Source organism: Mus pahari, chromosome 11, assembly GCF_900095145.1.
Source record: "Mus pahari chromosome 11, PAHARI_EIJ_v1.1, whole genome shotgun sequence".
NCBI classification, from domain to species: Eukaryota; Metazoa; Chordata; class Mammalia; order Rodentia; family Muridae; genus Mus; species Mus pahari.
In genome coordinates, this window is record NC_034600.1 from 68,137,289 (window position 1) to 68,157,700 (window position 20,412).

A 20,412-nucleotide genomic window follows, 5' to 3' on the forward strand; every position below is an offset into this window, starting at 1 on the left:
GGGTATAGGGAACTTTCAGGATAGCATTTGAAATATAAATAAAGAAAATATCTAATAAAAAATGAAAAAAAAAAAAAAAGAAGAAATAGTCTCACCATATGATCCAGCTGTACAATGCTTGGGCATAGTCCCAAAGGTTTCTTTATCCTACTATAGATATACTTTCTTATCTATGGTCATTGATGCTCTATTCATATCAGCTAGGACATAAGCAGTTGTTGAGCCGATCAACTGATGAATGAAGAGTGAATGAAATATTTACCTATAATGAGAAATGAAGAGCACACCAATTGGTTATCTATACCAAATATTCAGCACTAAAAATATGTATATAAAAGTAACTTTACAGAGAAGGTTGTATTTATCTATCATCTATCTCCATCAATCTGCATTTATATAGACTGATTGATAGATATAGATATATGTGGGTGTGTGTGAATATGGAAAGGGAGGTACAATATATATCACTGTATTAATATATATTATGCTTATAACATCTATGTAACAATAATTAATGAAAAATGAGACAATTAGTTTGAGAGGTAATGAGTGAGGAAGGCTATATGGAAGGGTTTTGAGGGAGAAAAAAAGTGAGTGAAATGTCACAATTATACTCTAATTTCCAAATAGAGAAAATGCAATGATAAAATTCACAGGTAAGTAGATGAAGCTGGAAGCTGGAAATAACTATCCTGAGGGAGGCTAGAACCTAGAACTGTTCATGCTCACTCATATGCAGATGTGTTTGTCAGATAATGAGTTTCTTTTCTGATTTGTCTTCCTACATCTTCCTCCTTCGTGTACATTTAAAATTATGACTTTCCTCGTATACCATGAGGTTCACTAAACAGATTGCCAGTATCACAGTACAATGAGAAACATTCATCAGTGTATCATGTCAACCCCTTCCTGGCCTATCTAAAAATTCTTCAGAGATACTTAGGTAACATTTAAGAATAAAGTATGGATTTAAGAATAGAGTTCTAGAAACAACTAATTAAGGATTAGTAAAAGTAACACCATCTGTGTGGAATGGTGTTTTCCAGAAAGGCCTTATCCTAAGATTACAGCTTTATTTTTTGTTATCTAGAAATTACTAACATCAGAGACAGACTGTCCCTATTCCACTCTACAATATAATCACATTAATAGAGTGGGCTCTACTTTTAAGGAAAACAAAATGCCAAAGCTAATGTACAGACTTTTGTATTTGCACTTTCAAAGTGATGGTGTGTGTGAGTGTGTGTGTGTGAGTGTGTGTGTGTGTGTGTGTGTGTGTGCATGTGCTTGTGCATATTTGTATTTGTGGATGAGAGTCCTTTCACAGACATCAGAATCCCTATAAAGCATTGAGGATATAAGTTCAGAATATTTTTGTGTATCTTTTTCTATTTCTGGGAATCATGAACTATAGTTTTCTTCTTGTGTTTGTGTTTTCTAACATTTTGTAATTTACTTTTCTGTTTCTACTGACCAGAATAGATGCAACAGCCTTGCATTTTTTTATTACCCGTCATATCTATTCTGTTTAACATCATCCTACTTTTCTTTCTAATTTAAAAATATTTGGGAATCAATTTTCAACCTCCTTTTGCTAGTAAAACATTTCAAGTCATTAAACTTATATTTATCCATGTGAGTACACTCATAATTGCTGGACCTCATTGTTAATGGGTGACAAATTCCATTGTGGGAACAAGTGATGCTGTTTCATCATCTGGCATGCCTTCTATTTACTCACAGCCAACCAAGTAATAAGAGCATCACTTCAATGTAGTAAATCCACACTTCCATTTTAACCCTAATTTTCATTCTTCTATCTGAATGTTTTTTCCTTAACTGGATTTTATAAATATCTTGGTTTTCTCTGCTTCCTGTTCTTCTTGTCATTTCTGGGTAATCTATTTCCATCATTCAATTCAGACTCTGCGCAAAGCTTTTCTACATGGTCAGGATGAATGAGAAAAAAATCCATGTGGTTTCACAACACTCTGCATGTGGTTCTATTATAGTAACATATTATGATGAAATGATAATTTTAAAAAATTTCTCCATCCTATGATAAGACCAATTAGGTTGACCTATGGAAAACTGAACCAGTATACTTAAATATGTTATTTTGGATGATTGCCATACATTTGATTTGTTATTTGCATAATGACATGATATATAATATATTATCCTGTGACATACTGGACACTAGAGGTATATAATATAGTGACATCAGAAGCCTAGAAATAAGAGCAATAAATGCTATTTGAATTTGTCTTTAGAGAGCCCATAAATTTGATACATCCTACAAATGTGATACATTTTGTAGCAGTGTCTATTATATATTATGGGGAAGTATTTTAAAATTCATTTAACAGTAATAATTCTTTATATACCCTAGATCACTTAAAATATTTACATGTGGAATACATATTTTGTTTAATATTTTTATATCCATTAATATACAGCTGGAGTGGAGGCTTAATTTGACCCTATTGCCTGACTGTGGATGCATTTCTCCTAACTGGAATGTCTTGTCTGCTCCCACTGGGAGAGGATATGCCTAGTCCAGCAGTGACTTAGGGAACTTGGGTGGGTTTGTTCTTAGGGGGAACCTCCCACTTCTCAGAGGTGAAGGGAAGTAGGGCACAGGGGAATAGTTATGTGTTTGTCTTTGCGGGGAGGGCTGGGAGGAGGGAAGGGTCTGCAATCTGGATGTAAAGTGAATAAACAAGTAAATTAAGAGAAAATAAATCTTATGACCACCTTCAAATTTTACCTTTCTAGTGTGCCTTATTATCTGTTCTTTGGAAGGAATTTATTTTTATTTTATTATATAAAGATCTTTGACCATATGTGGCTTATGGAATTGATGCCATCATCTCACATTTTTATTAATTTTCAAATTGTTCCCTGAAAGCAAGAAATTTTCTTGCTCTCCTTGATCTTCAACGAACTTACTTCAATACGGTCAATGGACATTGCATGCTTTTAAAGGAAATCTGTGTTCATGTACTGCTTGCAAATTTGCATGCTCATTCACCAACAGGGAAATGCATTTTTTTTTTTTTTGCTTAGTATGAGCAGGAAAAGCTTCAAAAATTCTGATGAGGTTCTAATGTTGCTACTTGACTGATTATTAAGATAATTTAAGTCCATTATAGTTCTCAATTAACTATAACATGATAGGGAAATGGATGTGAAAGGAATTTTGTGAGAAAAAAAAGCAAGAAATGGTCAATAATTGTTATCGTCTTCACATTAGTGAAATGGAAGCCATGAAGCATTAACTTTTGGCTATGGCATAAGCAAGTTAAAAAAAAATGTTACTGCTCAGGCTTAGCAAAGAAATAATTAGTATTTTACTTATTCTTCCCTAATGGTGTTGGGGAGCAACAGAGTAATCGTGGTTTTAAGAACTGTTCATAGATTTTTAACTGTAATTACAATTATTGTTCATAATCTATACATGTAGAGTAGGCAGAGATCTGGCTTATGGAATCATAAACCGAGTTTTCATTAAAGCACATATTTCAAAACCTGGTCAGCAACGTTAGGATTCAGTGACATGGAAAAGATTAGATCAATTGTATTATACACATACAGTGTTGTGAACTGATGGAAAGTGTTCACTACAATGTTTCATTCGCATAGAAACTCTGACACAAATCCTTAAAGGCAAGGGATAGGCACAGGTTTTTGAGGTTTTTATAGAAAACAATGATAAATTTGTTTGCTATATGCTACTGTGTGCTACTGACCGTTTTTATTACTTACAGACTCAACTACTTTTATATATTTCCTGAAAGGTCAGTGATTTAGTCATCTAGAAGTCCTAATTAATTAAATATTAATAAATGTAAACTATAAACTATGTAAACTGAGGTTATCAAAACTGGTTTTAAGTATTCTCATTGTTCTATAAATATTTAATTCTGAGCTCAGGATATTTCCAGGATGGTTAACCACTTACATCAATCTACCCACTGATGCCATTCCACTTTTTGACTGTCTCTCCAGGTAACCCTGACTAATACAGTAGATAGTATTGTCATAACAATCTAAACATAGTCCATATATAAAGCTGTGTAATTTGGCATGTTATTTGAACTCAGATGTTCTGTTCTCACTACTGCCCGCCCGATGCTCCCCTAATTATCAACTCATAGGTGATGTATCCACATGTATTAAAAACTATTTTTTGACTCAAAAAGTGTGAACTAGAAAAATAGATTCTACTATTATCTTACTAACTAGGAGAATATTTTGTCTTGACCATGAAGAGATGGAGAATATAGGTACAAAAACAAACAAAGAAACCAAAAATCAGTGAGCAGTTGTCATTGCAGGGTGAAGCTGGAAATCATTAGCTTGCATTTAAACTCTTTACATATGACTTTGATTTCATCAAATTCTCCATGTATTTACTGAATTTTAATAGTATTCTATATCAATCACTCATATATATATATATATATATACACATATACGCATATATATGTGTATATATTCAATTATTAAAACATAGGTTCAAATTTTAATATATTTTTAATTTTCTAGAAAACAATGTACTCATTTATTTTATATTGAAATAATTATTGAATGTGATAGAATAAAATACCATACAGTGATGATAGATAGCTGATATACAAAATAAATAGCTGATAGATAAATAAATAGATAGATATCAATAAATGTAGAATTGGCCTATTGATTTATAAATTCACAATAGTATGCTGTTTTATTAAAAAAATCATTATGGTTGTTTTAGTATTTTATATACATTGGATACATTAAACAATGTTTATTAATTGCTCTTGTTATAAGGAAGAGAAATACTGTGTTTTAGGCATAATTGATGTCATAGTACTCGCATGGCTCTTCATTGATATCTTTCTTTTGATTTCTTGCACTATTATTAACCAATTTTAAGCTGAAGTGCTAGATTGAGTAAAGATTAGCTTCATTAGGTAAACTACAATAGTAAAGCTGAAGGTGATATTTTATTTATTTTTGATAATTTCACACAATTATATATTTTAATCATAGTTATGCCTCACTTTTCCTGCTTCCTCAACTCAGATTTCTCTTCTCAAATGCCTCCCAATTAATATACCTCTATTTTAAAACAGAATTATCAAGCTAATTCCAAATGGAGCCTTCTTACCAATGGCCACAGCTCAGCAGCCTAAAGGAATGGCCATCCAGAGACTGCCCCACTTGGGGATCCACCCCATAAACAACCACCAAACCCAGACACTAGTCAGATGCCAACAAGAACCTGCTGATAGGAGCCTGATATAGCTGTCTCCTGAGTGGCTCTGCCAGTGCCTGGCAAATACAGAAGTGGATGCTTACAAACACCCATTGGACTGAGCACAGGGTCCCCAATGGAGGAGCCTGAGAAATTCCAGGGAGCTGAAGGGTACTGAAGCCCCATAGAAGGAACATCAATATGAACTGACCAGTACCCTCAGAGCTCCTTGGAACTATACCACCAGTCAAAGAAAACACATGGTGGAACTTGTGGCTCTAGCTATATTTGTAGCAGAAGATAGCCTAGTTGGTCATCAATGGGAGGAGAGGCCCTTGGTTGGGTGAAGGCTCTAAGCCCCAATACAGGGGAATGACAGGACCAGGAATGAGAGTGTGTGGGTTGGGCAGCAGGGGGAGGGGGAGGGAGGTGGAGGGGAAACTAGGAAAGGGGATAACATTTGAAATGTAAATAAAGAAAATATCTAATTAAAAAAAAAAGAAAATATGATCCCTAAATTTTCACAGTAAAACTGAGCATGTAATGGCATCTAAAGTGACAATTTTCTTGAGATTCTCTTTCAAAATGTTCACCATTTAGCAATACATTTTAGTCTTTCCAGTCTCTTTAGTCTGACCAGCATCAATCTGGTGTTAAATGCTGCTCTTTTGCCAGCTAAAATATTTCTTCTAACTCTCTCAAGGTAACACAAAAAGGGCTCTGTAGCAGAAACTCCCAGGCTTTCAGTGCCTGACATTAGCTCCATAATATATTCTGTTGACTAATAAACTGCTCAGTCTTTTCTTTTCTTTTCTTTTCTTTTTTTAGTATAGAAAAGAGTTTACTTAGGGAATGGGGAGGGGAGTTAAGAGATTAATAGAGTCATAGAAAGAGAGAGAGAGAGAGAGAGAGAGAGAGGAGAAGAGGAGAGGAGTGGAGGATGGCCATGAGCTCATGGAGAGAGGGGGAAGGGGAGGGGGAAGGGGAGAGAGGGAAAGGGAGGGGGAAGGGGAACGGGTGGGCTGGGGGGGGGGCAAAGCAGGAGCAAGAAGGAAAGAGGAAGAGAGGAACAAGAGCTGTTGAGTCTTTTAAACTAATCTTTGACATCAGGAGAAAATAATCACTTCCTTACCACCTAATCACCTCCTTACCACCTTCCTCTAATCACCAGGATCCATACTAGTCTGTATGCTGTCTTCTCTGTTCCCCAAAAACACATATCATGTGCTAAGTGGCCAACAGACTCATCTTCAGATTTCTGAGAAAGTGTGTCACAGATTATGAGCAACAAATATTTTTAAATTTTTTTCTTGGATATTTTCTTTATTTACATTTCAAATGTTTTTCCCTTTTCTGTTCTCCCCTTCAAAAACCCCTATCCCATTCCCCTTACCCCTGCCTCTATGAGAGTGCCCACTCCAGTTCTTGTTCTCCTGCCCTCACATTTCCCTATATTGGGACATCGAACACCCTCAGGCCCAAGGGCCTCTCCTCCCACTGGTGTCCAACAAGGCCATCTTCTGCCACATATGTGGCAAGCACCATGGGATGTTCCATGTGTACTCTTTGGTTGACGGTCCAGTCTGGGAGGTCTGGCCAGTTGACATTGTTGCTCCCTCCATGGGACTGCAAACCCCCTCAGCTCCTTCAGTCCCTTCTCCAACTCCTCCATCGGGGACCAGGAGCTCAGTTCGTAGGTTAGCTGTGAACTTCAGCCTCTGTATTTATTTGTCAGGCTCTGGCAGAGCCTCTCAGGGCTCTGCCCTATCAGGCTTCCAGAGACTACCCCACCTGGGGATCTATCCCATATACAGCCACCAAACCCGGAAGTTATTGTGGATGCTGGAAGTGCTCGCTGGTGGAGCATCAAACTTTTAAAGTCACTTAGGTATACTGCACGTGATATTGTGGAGTTTAGAGAGCATCTGCAGTCCATAATCTGAGAACAGAGTAATTTACATACATCCTCGTTTGATAAATAGATTTTATCTTAGGAACGGGTTGTACTTTTTGCAGTTGCCAGCAAGAAACTGTTGACCCATGTGATGCATCTCTGCTCCATTCAGTTATTGTGGACTTAATAATGGAAACCTCCAAAGGGAGGTCAACAAAACCTTGTTTACTTTTCTAGCATACCCCTGAAATTCTCATGCCTGATGGTTGAGAAAATACAGTTGTAGCCAGGTGCCCAGCAAACATTCCATTTCAATCACCTAGAAATGATGTAATAAGCAGAGTTAGTCTTCTCCCGGGGATGCTATAGTATACAATGCTAATATTAAACTACACGACATCTTTGAGACCAAATGCTTGCCTTCGTAACCTTTTTACGCATCAAGACTGCCTCTCCCTCAATCACCAGTGCCTCCTTACAGAGCAAGATATGAACTGCATCCTTTTTCCAATATGCCTTTAAAGAAGAAAAAATGGATTCACATAATCTAATTCACTTTTATGTGTATTTGTAGGTTGATCAGACAATTAAGGTAACATACAGACTGATCAGATTCTACTTATATATTTAAGTCTATATGATACATCTACATGATGTGTGTGTGTGTGTGTGTGTGTGTGTGTGCGCGTGTGTGTGTGTGTGTATCAGCAATTAGTGGGGGGGAAAGAGGCCATGGATTTAAAAGAGAGCAAGAAAATATATATAAGAGTGTATGAAGGGAGGATATATAAGGGTAAAATAGTATAATTATATTATAATCTCAAAATTTTATGAAATATTATTTGAAAGTCAATTAGGACACCATGTATAGAGATCCTTCATTTGTATTGGGAACCACAGGGGAAAGAATAAATAAAACCTGAGAGGACATGGGCTCATTATTCTGATGCTGTTGTTCCTGTTCTACTTTTTCCCAACAGTTTAAATGTTGGTGACTTCCAAATTTTAATTGACTTCTTACATGTTTTGTAGTGCAACTTCAATGTGCAATTCTTTCACAAGAGGTAATTCAGTTCCAGCACTGTTTCTGTTTGTTCCTTTCAAAATATCAGTCCCCAAACCAACTCAAAAAGTTCTACTCTTCAATACTCCCATGAAATAAAGACAGCCAGATATAAGCAGTTGATTCTAAACATTCCCTCTGCTGCACTTTAAAAGAAAAACCACTTACCTTATCTTCCCAAATGACCTTTCTCAAAGTAGAAAAAGACCAAATAAGAACATATTACAAGTTAAGTAACCTTTGTCAAACTTTTACCATGATTTATGAATAATTGCTTGGGTATCTTACTGACTTTTTCACACATACAACCACACACACACACACACACACACACACACAGGTTTGGGAAAACAAATATTTTCTAAATTTGAAGAAATATCTTGAGTGTGAGTTATGCTGTATTCATCCACATCAGCACCATGAGAAAAATTCCAACCTTGATGCTAAAGCTCACATCTGTTTTGCACATTAGCAAATCTGCATCCTGTTAACACTATCTCTTTTCAACCTGAGTGTTTTTCCTCTGGTATGCATACAAAAGGGGCTTTGGTAGTTTTAGCAACTATGTATCCAAAGGAATGCTATTTTCTTGTTGTCAGCAACCAATGAGAATCCCTTATGAGTGTTGATATCCCTGTCATGAGACCCTTGGAGTAGTCATTCCATTTCGAAAAACACCCACACTTGTTTACTATGATGCTTCAAGTGAGATGCAGGATGATATTGATGGGTGAGTGTGCGTGACTTCCTGCTGGGGAGAAAGTACTGAAGCTGTCTCAGCTGCTCACATCAATTTTGAAAACAGCCAGTCAGGCCTGAAATCCCTGTTATCATAAGCTGTGTACATTACAAAACGTTGTAATTTATTCAGGAGTCAGAAGAGGTGAGAAGTTCATGCATGGCTTAGCTCTTCTGGCACTAGCAAGAGGCAGGGAAGGCACTGCGGTACTATTCATCTTCAGAAATATAATGCTGACCTCCAAGAGGAAGCTCCATCTAATATAAACACTACACGCCTTGAGTACTTGGGACACAGTAGGAAAGGGCATCTCTCAGGCTAAATCGCTGGACTTCCTCTCTACTAGGAATCGCTGATGAATGAGCCAGCAGTTGGATGTTTAGCAGGCTGTGACGACTTTGCACGGAAATATGAAAATTTATTACCAGCTTGCCACATCAGCGCTTGCCCTGCCTGCCTTTGCTCTTTCCCTTCCGATGTATACTCCCACTCCATCTGACAGTCATCCTTGCTCTGGCCCCTACTTTCCCATCCCCCACGCAGAGTACTGCTGGTCTAAACTGTCACCACGTCCTGCCTGTCATTTTTGAAGAACACAAGATTTTTGGTGTGTGTGTGTGTGTGTGTGTGTGTGTGTTATTCTTATTAACCTTACTGCTTTCTGTGTGACCTTGTCTATGGGACAAAAAGGGTATTTGTGCAGCCCCAAAAGTATGTACGCTGGGGTGGGGGAGAAGGAAGCAAAAGGGGAAGGGAGTAAAGGGAGAGTCAGGGAGGAAGGAGGAGAGACTGCGAGAGCCAAGCAGCAGGCCGACACGAGCTGCCAGCCAATCAGAGCCGCGCTCAGGAGCTGCAGAGACCCAGCCTGGGAGCCTGGGGCTGGAGGTGCGGAGCCGGAGCCTGGGCTCTCCGAGGACCGCGAGCAGCAGTGCCCAGAGCTCCGAGAAAGTGCTCCCTCTGCTTCTCATCAATTAAGTTCCTTTCCAGCAGTTAGGGCAAGTCAGCCAAGGTAAGGTTTCAATACATCACACTTTACTCTGTCGTGACAGTAATATTTCTGTACAATGGGGCTGCTTACCCAGTTCGGAGTGAAACAGCACTGGTGAAATCTTCCTCCTGGATGATTTTCACAAGACGCTGTGCTAATGGGAAAGTTGCAGCCGGCAGCCTTGCCGCTAGAATAAATTTGTGTTTCTCATGCTGGAATGCTGCTAGAGAGCCTACGGAATGTGAGGCTTCCAGTCCAGTTGGTTTCGTGTGCTCTGTGGATGTGCGGTTCCGGTGGATGTGCGGTTCTGTGGATGTGCGTGTGTGTTAACTGCTCTGCCCCTGAAGAAGTTGGAAGGGGACTCTGCCAGGCACATTTGAATACCGAGGGCATCCAATTCAGAGGCATTTATGTCAGTCTGAAAAAGTGAGATCAGCGTGGTCCGACTCAAACAGGGATTTTGCAATTGGATTTTACATGGTGCTTTTTAATTACGGTCTTTCCAGTATCCTGTAAAATGACAAGGTATCGGCGCACTGAAACTGCTGCAAGATGAACAATTTTGTCTTGTTTTGCTTTTGTTCTCTTGGATTTTGAGAAATTTGTTATTTTTTTCCTTTTTTTAAAATCATTTTTTTACCTTCCCAAGTGGTTTTCATAGATGTTTATGAAAACCTAAGGTGAAACTTTTATGTTTTTACCAAAGGCACAGTAATGATGCAGACAGAGAAGCCCGCTGGCTCCTGGAGCACTAGCTAGTTTATTTAGTGTCTCTGTGTGTTTGTTAACTCTCAGTCAGTGCCTTAACTTGCCAACCTTGTTCTGTTCTGAGTGTGCATTCATCTAATTTTGTCTTTGTTTCCACATCTGACAATCAAGGTAAATATCTTCCATCCTTGTCTGTGAGTGTGCTGTGCATGAAGATGTGTAGCCAAGCAAAGCTTTCACGTGTTAACAGGTGAAAACTGAATCTTATTAGGTAGGGTTGTTAAAATATCCTTACCTCTTGTCTGTTGCCTTGTCAAGATAAGTGATCCTTGTGGTTTCTCAATTGGAATCTGAGAAAAATAAAAATCTTAGGGAAAAAAAATTGTGCTTTTTGGTTTGCTCAGGTGATGGCATGCCTGCTGTGAGTCCAGAGACAGATCAGAGAAAAATTTTGCTATGCAGCCAAAAATCTAACTGTATGCACTCCTTGCATTTTCCAACCTTTTTCTACCTCTGTGAGATAACCCACAGATGTTAAAAGCAGGAGGCTGTCCTTTGGCCATAACCATTCTCTGTCTGAGGATATAATCTCCTCAGAGAACATATTCAGTCCTGCATTAAGAGTTTGAAATCCAGAGTAGATCCTGTGCATACCTTGTGATGCGTGGGAGGAGGATACAGAATGTAGTGCTAGAAGAGAGTCCATTCTGTAGCATTTTGGTCCAGCACCAATTATTATTGCAGTTTTGTTTCCAAGCTTCCTGCTATATGTTTGATTCTATATTTACAGCCAATGAATTAACCTAGTCTCTGTCACCCAATTCATTCCTTCCACAAGGCATGCGCTAAAGAGTCTTTGGTCAATAATCACTACTTCATGCACTATATAGTTCTACTGTTTTTCAACGCAGATAGCTAACTTAAGAAAGCAAATAGAAAATGATACTAACAGCTAATATTGATTGCTGGCCTGAAAAACAGGGAATTGTACAAAATGAGAGTAAGCTGTTTCAAATGCAGCCGAAAGGTCCAGCAGAAGATAAACCAATAGCAAAGCAGACTAAGGCAGTAGACAGAATGTGATAGGGAACTCTACTTAAAACTCTGACTGCTGCGCCCTGAATAGAATTAGCTACAGAAGTCACAAGCAAAGACAACAGCTTCTGATTCCTGCCTAGGCTTCCTATTGTAGAATTTGGTAATGATCACTCCTCCTATGATTTTTGTCATAATGGATAAGGGAGGATGAGCTTTGGTTTGCAATATTATGACATCTTAAACAAAGTGTATTCTACGTATATAATATGTTCGGTTCCATTGGATCGTAGAAATACCATCATTAGGTTTTGTATCTGTCTTGCTGACACAATGAATGTAAACTGCATTTTTAAAAGTGTTTGCATCCTTTCTGAATTGACTTATGGCTGCTCAAGAGTTGAAACTATCCCTTAGATTTTTCTAACACCAATGTTGTGATGTGTAAACATGCATGTACACTGAAGCATATTGAAAATGTTGAAGATAAACATTCAGTTGTGCTGAGTCAGTTGATTGATGCAGTGTAGTCCTTCAAAAACTACTCCAACATTTAGATATAAACATCGTGTGTATTATATTCTTTTTTCTTTTTCTTTCTTTTTTTTTTTTCTTACGAAAGACAATACCACAGCAAACTTTTCAATTTGTTTAATTCTCTCTCTGTCTTCATTCAGGTGTTCATGCCTAAAGACTGTATTCTGGGTTAGGACTTTTGGATGTTGGTTCTGTTGATATTTGGATGTTATTTCTTGCTAGGGTAGAGAGATGCCCTGAGCTTTTCAGTCAGCATAGCAATCTCTTTGATCTCTAAACATTAAATTCAAGGATCATTTTGCTAAAGGTTAGGCAACCAAAAGTAGCAGCTACTTATATTGTTAACTTTACTGTGAGGTGTGGAGGAAAACATCACTCTCTCATGGTAAACTACTACACTTACAGTAGTGAAGGACATGTTTACAAAATGGTCAATGACGTAGACACCTACCCATGTGTATCAGTTTGTGTGCTCTGACCATGAATTTTCATATTACTTCGAAACTGAATGGATGTCAGGTTATAAACTTTCAATAGATCCTACCACATTATTGTAAGACACTGTACTGACCACATCCTTATTTTCTCTATGAATTGAAAATCTGACACTCTAATACATATCCTAAATCACAATAGGAGTAGAGAAGAACACCAACAGAGGTTCACATGTTGGGCTTACAATAACTGTTACTATTATCTGTATTTTAACAATGGCCCATTAATAAAATAATGTTTACATGGAAGTATGAATTTTCTGTTTTACATTTTCATTGTTTGGTAAGTAATATTCAATATGTGTGCATTTAGAAGATGCTCAGTCTAGTAGTTCTGAGTGCTTGGCATCCTTTTGACATTCTAACCATGGAGATAATAGTATAGCACATTTATTTAAAATGATAGCTTTTTATTGGTTGTTATGAGTAGCAGGCTGGGATAATATGGAGTCCCATGATTTGAAGATGGGGCACATCTTGGGTATAGCCAGGAAGCGCTGTAATGCATACAAACTCTGTGTCAACATATATTTTTTCCATTTGCAACAGGAGCAGTGGTAGGGTACACATCAAACATGCTAAATGATATGGTTGGTTGTATTTGTGAAGATCAATTTGTAAGGATCAAACATTGGTAAATTATCATGGAGTCAGTGGCTTTGGTGATTTGTTTGCTTAATATTGATTCAGGATGCTGTCTTCAAGATCTATGGTTGGTAAAAATGAAAAAAAAAATCCACAAGTTAGATTAACAGTTTCTCTTCAAATGTAGCTCATAAGGCACAACTTTAATATGAAATATGTAACATAGATTCACAGATACATTTCCACTTGGTTCATATCTGTACTTTCTTATGAATGACACTCAAATGGGCTATGATGAATTATAAAACAATCATATGTGGCATGGCATTTACTCCTCAAAGGAAACTGTTGAAACCTTGGGAGAAAGATCACTATATGAGAATGAACGTTTGAATTTGGATCTCAAAAGCCCTTATACAAATGTGTAGCCAGTGCGGAGGCTGTTTGTAATATTAGCTCTTAGATATAGAGGTAGAGGATGTAGTTGATCTAACCAAAGTTTGCAAGATGCAGGTCTAGAGACCCTTTCTGAATATGTAAATTAGAGAGGAGGTGAGGAAAATACCTAGGACCAACTTTCAGACCTTCACATCCATGAGTGTGTACGTGCTTGCAAACATGCACACACATATGTATCCCCGTATACAGACAAACTTGCACATACACATTCAACTACGCTACACATGCACAGAAAAAGAAACTTTCATTGCTAAATCAGATATTCTTTGAATTATTCCTGAAAGGATAGTTTAATGTAGTAATATGTAAATAACTAATTATAACTATAATTAAAATATACATGTATTAATTACTGAAATCCCTGGGTCTCTTTACTACTAGACATTGTAAATGACCATTTTATTGAGGTTTTCTTTAACTTTTCAGTTTATAATATAATTATATTTCTCCCTGCCCTTTCTTGATCCAAGCAATTATATATACTTCATCATCACTCCCGTACAAATGTCTGGCTTCTTTTTACTTGCATGCATATTGCATATGTATGCTTAAAATATATGCATATAACTCATATATATGAATTATATGTACAACTTCAGGGCTAACCATTTGTTACTGGACAAAGAGTTACTGTGCTCTTTGATGGGAAAGAATACCACCCTTTTGCCAAATTTAAACTCACCTATAGTTCTTTGCTTAGGCTTGAGGCTCATGGACTTTCCTCATCCAGTTTGTCATAACCATTAGGGTCATCTTTGTTTAGTGCATATTTGGGCATCATGAAGCTGGGACATTATGGGTATATCCTATAACATTACAAGAAGGCATGATCTCCCATGAAGCTCAAAATCCATTGTCTCTTACAATCTTTCTGCTTCCTCTCTGCAATGTCCCCTGATATGCTAATGTTTTGTCGATGTATTCATTGGTTCGGAGTTCCACAATTCTGTATACTGATTTGTGTGGTTTTCTGTATTAGTCTTTGTCTGTTGCAAAATGAAGTTACCTTAATGAGAGGTCAGGGTTATACTTACTTGTGGATACAAGGACAAATATTTATACTTGGTAGGGTAAGGTATGTGCTGGTTTAATAAATGAGGAGGGTTGCAAATTCTTTGCCAATTACCATGACTCCATGACACATCACATAGTTATGTTCCCAGTACCAGGAATGTTTTCCCTCTTGTTGAGAAGCTCTTAAGACCAATTAAAAAAAAAAAACAAAAAAACAAAAAAACCAAAAAACTCTTGGTTATTGCCGATGTATGCATGTACTACTCCACCCTTAAGGGTTATCCTGACACGCTAATTGTTGATGTAGTTCAATGGAATTCTAAATTGGTAGAACTGTTGTTTGCTTGCCTCCTTTGGAAGATTTCATGGTGCTTTTGGATTTCCTGAAACTAGTCCTCAGGCAGGGGCATTCATGTAAGTTCTAGCTCAGGGGTTTCTGAGCTGTGCATGGTGTCTTCTTCACTGAAGATTTAACTTTTTCATCTTTGGTGGGTAGCCAAGTACAACAGCAATAGACTGTACATTTGAAGTAGATTTGGCCATCCCTGGCCAACAACTCAAAGGAGGGCTAATACCCCAATGTAAACGATTTTGCCTCAATTGGAGACATCGAGTAGTTAGCTAACAGTTTTGTTTTGTTTTCATTGTTAGAGTATCTTTACATTGGTGGATGTTTCTAATACGTTTATTATCGGGTATTTTATTCCTCCATATTATTGTATAGTTATATTATCAATATTTACCAATTACCTATTAAAATATTTTACTAGATATTAAATGAAATGGCATTAAAGAAAAATAATTTAACATGTCTATCAATGCTTAAAATGTTTTGATTTAGTCTGTGAATGAGCTAAGAACATATCTACAGAAAAATGAGCAGGTGGACGTACAGGTTAAGCGATTGTAGAAATAACCATTGTTCTGCTCTCTCCTAGCGTGTACAGATATTGCTTCTGTGTAAAGAAAATTGTGTTGTGTAGATTTCTACATTGCTGGGCTACAATAATTTAGGAAAATTCTTGGTAAAAATGGCAAATTGAATAATGTATGATGACCAAAAATAGTCAATCAAATTGTTTATTAAAATACATAGGAGATCATTTTCAATAATAAGATTGGTAATTCAAGATCACACCTATAGCTTGCAAAGGATGCAGTCAGTGCATCCTTTGTATTAAAATACATAGGAGATCATTCTCAATAATAAGATTGGTAATTCAAGATCATACCTATAGCTTGCAAAGGATGCAGTCAATGCAAGTGTACATTTTTTAAAAAAATAAAGACATTTTCAGTTTTCCTGCTTCAACCAGTAAAGAGAAATTCAACAGTCATTTCAATTATAAATGGAAGTATTTTCAAATCACTTTTGAAAATCTGAACTAATATATGATGATATGGCTCTCTTATGGAAGTCAATTTGTAGCTGATGAAAGTTTACTTAATACAATTATTCTCAATTCACTTGAGATCAACATTATTTTAAATAAATATATCAAAGTTTGAACACAAAGACACTGTTTTTATAAATATTCCTGACACTATTTAACTATTTGACTTTTATTAATAATACTGAAACCAAAGTAGGATGGGTATGATGAAATTATTATTAACATTTAATGTTGGTAGAAATGGAATTATTTTGCATTTCTTTTAAACATAATATACTATGTCTTTCCACAAGAGAAAAACTACCTTGCCTTATATGCAGGTTCTGGAACCAATCATGGTGTCTCATCCTTGTAATCACAGGTTCCTTGAGACATACACAACTGGATTGCTGTGAAATCACGGTGAATCTGGACTACAGAGTGAGCCGCTTTATAAAACATAAAACCAAACCTAAGACCCCTAATAAAACATCAAAACCTAGCAACCAAACACCCCTTCCAAAAATATTAAAAAGCAGGCCAAAATATAAAGCAAAAAGGCAATGTGAATAAAGCTAATTTAATAGTTTGAATAACTATAATTGATAAATATACAACAATTTAAAATAGTAATTTACACTTAATATGTATTTTATGTATTGAGATTTAAACAACATTTCAACAAGAACATGTTGGGCTCATAAATGAATTGAAACAATTATGTTTCTCTCAATCCAACTTTATGAATTAGGTTTACTTTTTAAGTGTATGTAATTAATTGTGTTTGCCTGTAGTAAATATGACACAATTTTAATGCATAACGACAAAATACACAATGAAAACTTGGTCCTTTGTATTTTTGTCCTTATTGAATATCTTGTTCTTGGATGGTTGCTTCTTTTAAACTCTGCATAGTTAAAGAAACCTATGTGCATAAGATTGACAAAAAAGACCAGATTCCCAACACTTACAATTTCCTACTTTGTTGACTAATTTCTTCCCGAAGAAATTAATTATATTTCCAGAAACAAATCAAAGCCTACTATATATTAACTTATGTTTTTATTATACTACATATTAAGTTATAAATTTATGTCTCTTGTTAAATAAGTTGAGGTCTAATGAGAGTTGTTGTAAATAAGACTGTAATGAGATTTTTGCAGAGTTTCAAAAAAAAATATCTAAGAGTGATATGGGAGCACATGCTTAAAGAGGTAGATGGTGGCTTGGTATTTTAACTATTATGGCTAAGAAGACTTTGCTGAGAATAATACTTTTTAAGAAGTCTAGGGAGAACTGTCTCTAGGAATAATGGTAATTTTTATGGAGCAAGAGACCAGGGAAAGTAAAAACATGCGAAAGTCCTCTGGGGAAGGGACACCTGCTATGTTGAAAGTTGAGACAGGACAGCAGAGGTGATGATGCAGCTGCAGATATAAAGAATGAAAGCATCCCCAAGGCTAATGCATTAAAGACTTAATTCCTGAAAGAAAGAAAAAATAGAGAAACAAGATAGAATATGTGGATTTTAGGTCTCATGGGCCACATCTATGGATACATTAAGGTCCTCCTTTGAGGCTTCTGTGGTATCATGGCACAAGCCTATAATCTCAAAATTGGTATGGTGAAATAGAAGGACTGCATGTTTGAGGCCAGCCTGGACTAGACACTGGAAGCTTGTCTCAAAGACGACAGATAAACAAATCTAAGCAACAAAATTGAAATCACAACAAAGCAAGCATTCAGTAATTGGTTTCTCGCTCTCTTTTCCTGGAGCCGAGTCTTAGATGCTCACATTTCTTAACTGAGAGAAAATGTCTTTCTTCTTTTCCCCATTGAGACATTTGGTTATAGATGAATGAAAGAACCTCAGATGATAAAAATGAAACACAGTTAAACAGTAACAGACACCACAATTGCTGGTCGGGGAGATACATGTTTGGATTTTGGACTTTTCTTAGGGCGGTCAGGATAGGGAAAGAAAGGTTTGGAACAGAAAAGTGACATTATTGGTCATGTATTTCAACAATAAACTCTGAAGATTCTGCCAAAGTTAGCCTGTAGAGGGACAAGGACAAAAACAAGAGCAAGTGTCAAATACATTGTGATGTCTGAGATGCAATGATGGTACCTAACAGTCCAGTGACAGTGTAGAAGCAGAGAAAGGTTGGATTCTATATTTATACAAATAACAAAGCTTGCTCAATTTGATATATAAAAAGAGATATCATATACAACTGATGATGGAGAAAGACTAACAAGAAAAACATCATGTCTTGAGCAATAAAAATGTAACTAATATAGTATTGAGTATAAGCAAGTTTTACAATAAGAACAGAAAGGAGAGAGGAAGCCAAAACTGACTATTTTTAAATTAAAGTATGAGATGTCCAAGATGGCATCCTGTGTGTCCCCTGAAGGCAAAACAGGAGCACACAAGAGTTGTGTTTTTAGGCACTGAACAGGAAGTCATGGGTAGGAGAATGCAGTTAAAAGCAAGAATGGGAATATTAAAGAGAAAAAAAATTAAAGCACAAGGGAAAACGTGGAGGAAAAGAAAGAAACCAGGGGAAATGAGTGTTCAGAATTTAGGAAAACAGTCAGGAACTTAACCAAGTCAGATGATATGTCCCTAGCATATGAAATCTGGTGGGAATTTCACACCATGAACTCTGAGCTCTTTCACTTCCCAATCCTCTTAGGTCTGCCCCCAACCCTTATGACCTGCCCTCCCTGCCCTCCTCACAATAAGACAAAGGAGGAGGAAGAGGAGGAGCAGGAGAAAAAGGAAGAGGAGGAGGAGGAGGAGGAGGAGGAGGAGGAAGGGGAAAAGAGGGAGGGAGAGTGGGATGGAAAGAGAGAGGGAGGAAAGAAGAAAGGAAGGAAAGAAGAAAGGAAGAAAGAAGGAAGGAAAGATAAAAAGAAAAACAAGTCCAATTTTCATTGCCCATATACTCACAGGAACAAGGTCAAACTCCATCCCTTAAAAAAAAAAAAAAAAAAAAAAAGAAGCAAGTTTGATCCCACCCCTCCTGCACTCCTGTCAGAAGCCATCAACTGTGGAGAGCTGCACTTATGCATCCTTATAACAATTTTTAAGAGTTCTCTTCAATAGCTTTTTTGTTTAGGCTGTTACACTTTGGGGGAGGAGCAGGCATAGGGTTTGTCACAGAAGCCTCTTATGTCTCTATTAACACCTGTGAGTCTATAGTCATCAGCACCATGGCAAATGTAGCTTCCTTGCCATTTCCAGTCAGCAGGAGTGTGGGTCACGGACTTACACCTGGTTTCTGAAGACAGCACAGACTATGGAAATCTACAGTCTCTAAGATCAGCATGTGCTATGGAGCTCAGTCTGGTCTCCAGTGGCCATTCAGACCACAGACATCAAAATGACTCTCTGCTGCTTCAGGGAGCATGGACACCATCACAGGTCTCACAGGACATCACAGACATAGGACATCACCATGGCCTCAGGTGGTAGGGCAGGACACTCAGATCGTGTAGACCTTGCAGCAGCAGAGTCCATGGCTTCTCTTGGCAGCACAAACTGTGTACATTTATATGACACTAGGTGGCAATATGGGCCACAGATATCAACACAGAACACAGATGCAGTTGGACCACAGACCCAGACAACACCATGGCCTCAGGTGGCAGTGCAGGCCACTCATATTTTTAAGATTATTATTTTAGCTTTTTCAAAATTTTTTATGTAGAGGTACACTTCACAAAAAGTCATTTTTAATTTCAGTTTAGATGCTACGTCTTCGTATGTTAGAAACCAAATAAAAAGTCTGCTTCTGAAGAAGAAAAACATAACATGAATTCAGTAAATTTCACTCATCTTGAAAAAAATGATCACTTATGGAAACTAAGAAAAGGAGACTGTAGAGAAGCCAGGACATATGGTGTCTATTACTCCAAGATTTCAGAACAATTACAGAGCAAACTGCTAAACTGTGTGGCTTCAACCCATTCAATTATATTCTGAGTAGAGAAGATGACTTTCAGGAAGAGATTCTTAAAAAAAAAAAAATCCTGAATTTTTGAAAAAGGAATGTCTATACAAATGACAACATATATCCAACAGTGACATTGTCAGTCCTCCCCCCTCTCTCTTTATTTATATTTTTCAATGGTCTGTGCTAGGGTTTAAACATCAGTAGACATTGTGGGATGGCAGAATCTACAGTCAAGTACAATCAGTACTTGAACTGGATTGTTAGTACCTGAGTTTGATTTCCAGGACCATCGCACACACACACACACACACAC

The 20,412-nt window shown here is 37.1% G+C and overlaps 1 protein-coding gene across 8 annotated transcripts in view; it reads left to right on the forward strand.

The window, feature by feature from the left end:
* Cdh18 (cadherin 18) overlaps nucleotides 1-20,412 on the forward strand; it is an 834,629-nt gene that overhangs the window by 432,010 nt on the left and 382,207 nt on the right. For 3 of the 8 annotated variants that reach the window (XM_021208160.2, XM_021208159.2, XM_021208161.2), the window contains exon 1: nucleotides 9,823-9,950. The exons of the other annotated variants lie outside the window; for them this stretch is intronic. The gene's annotated coding sequence lies outside the window, so the exon portion shown is untranslated. Of the gene's footprint in view, nucleotides 1-9,822; nucleotides 9,951-20,412 lie in introns of those variants that run through there. 8 annotated transcript variants of the gene reach the window in all.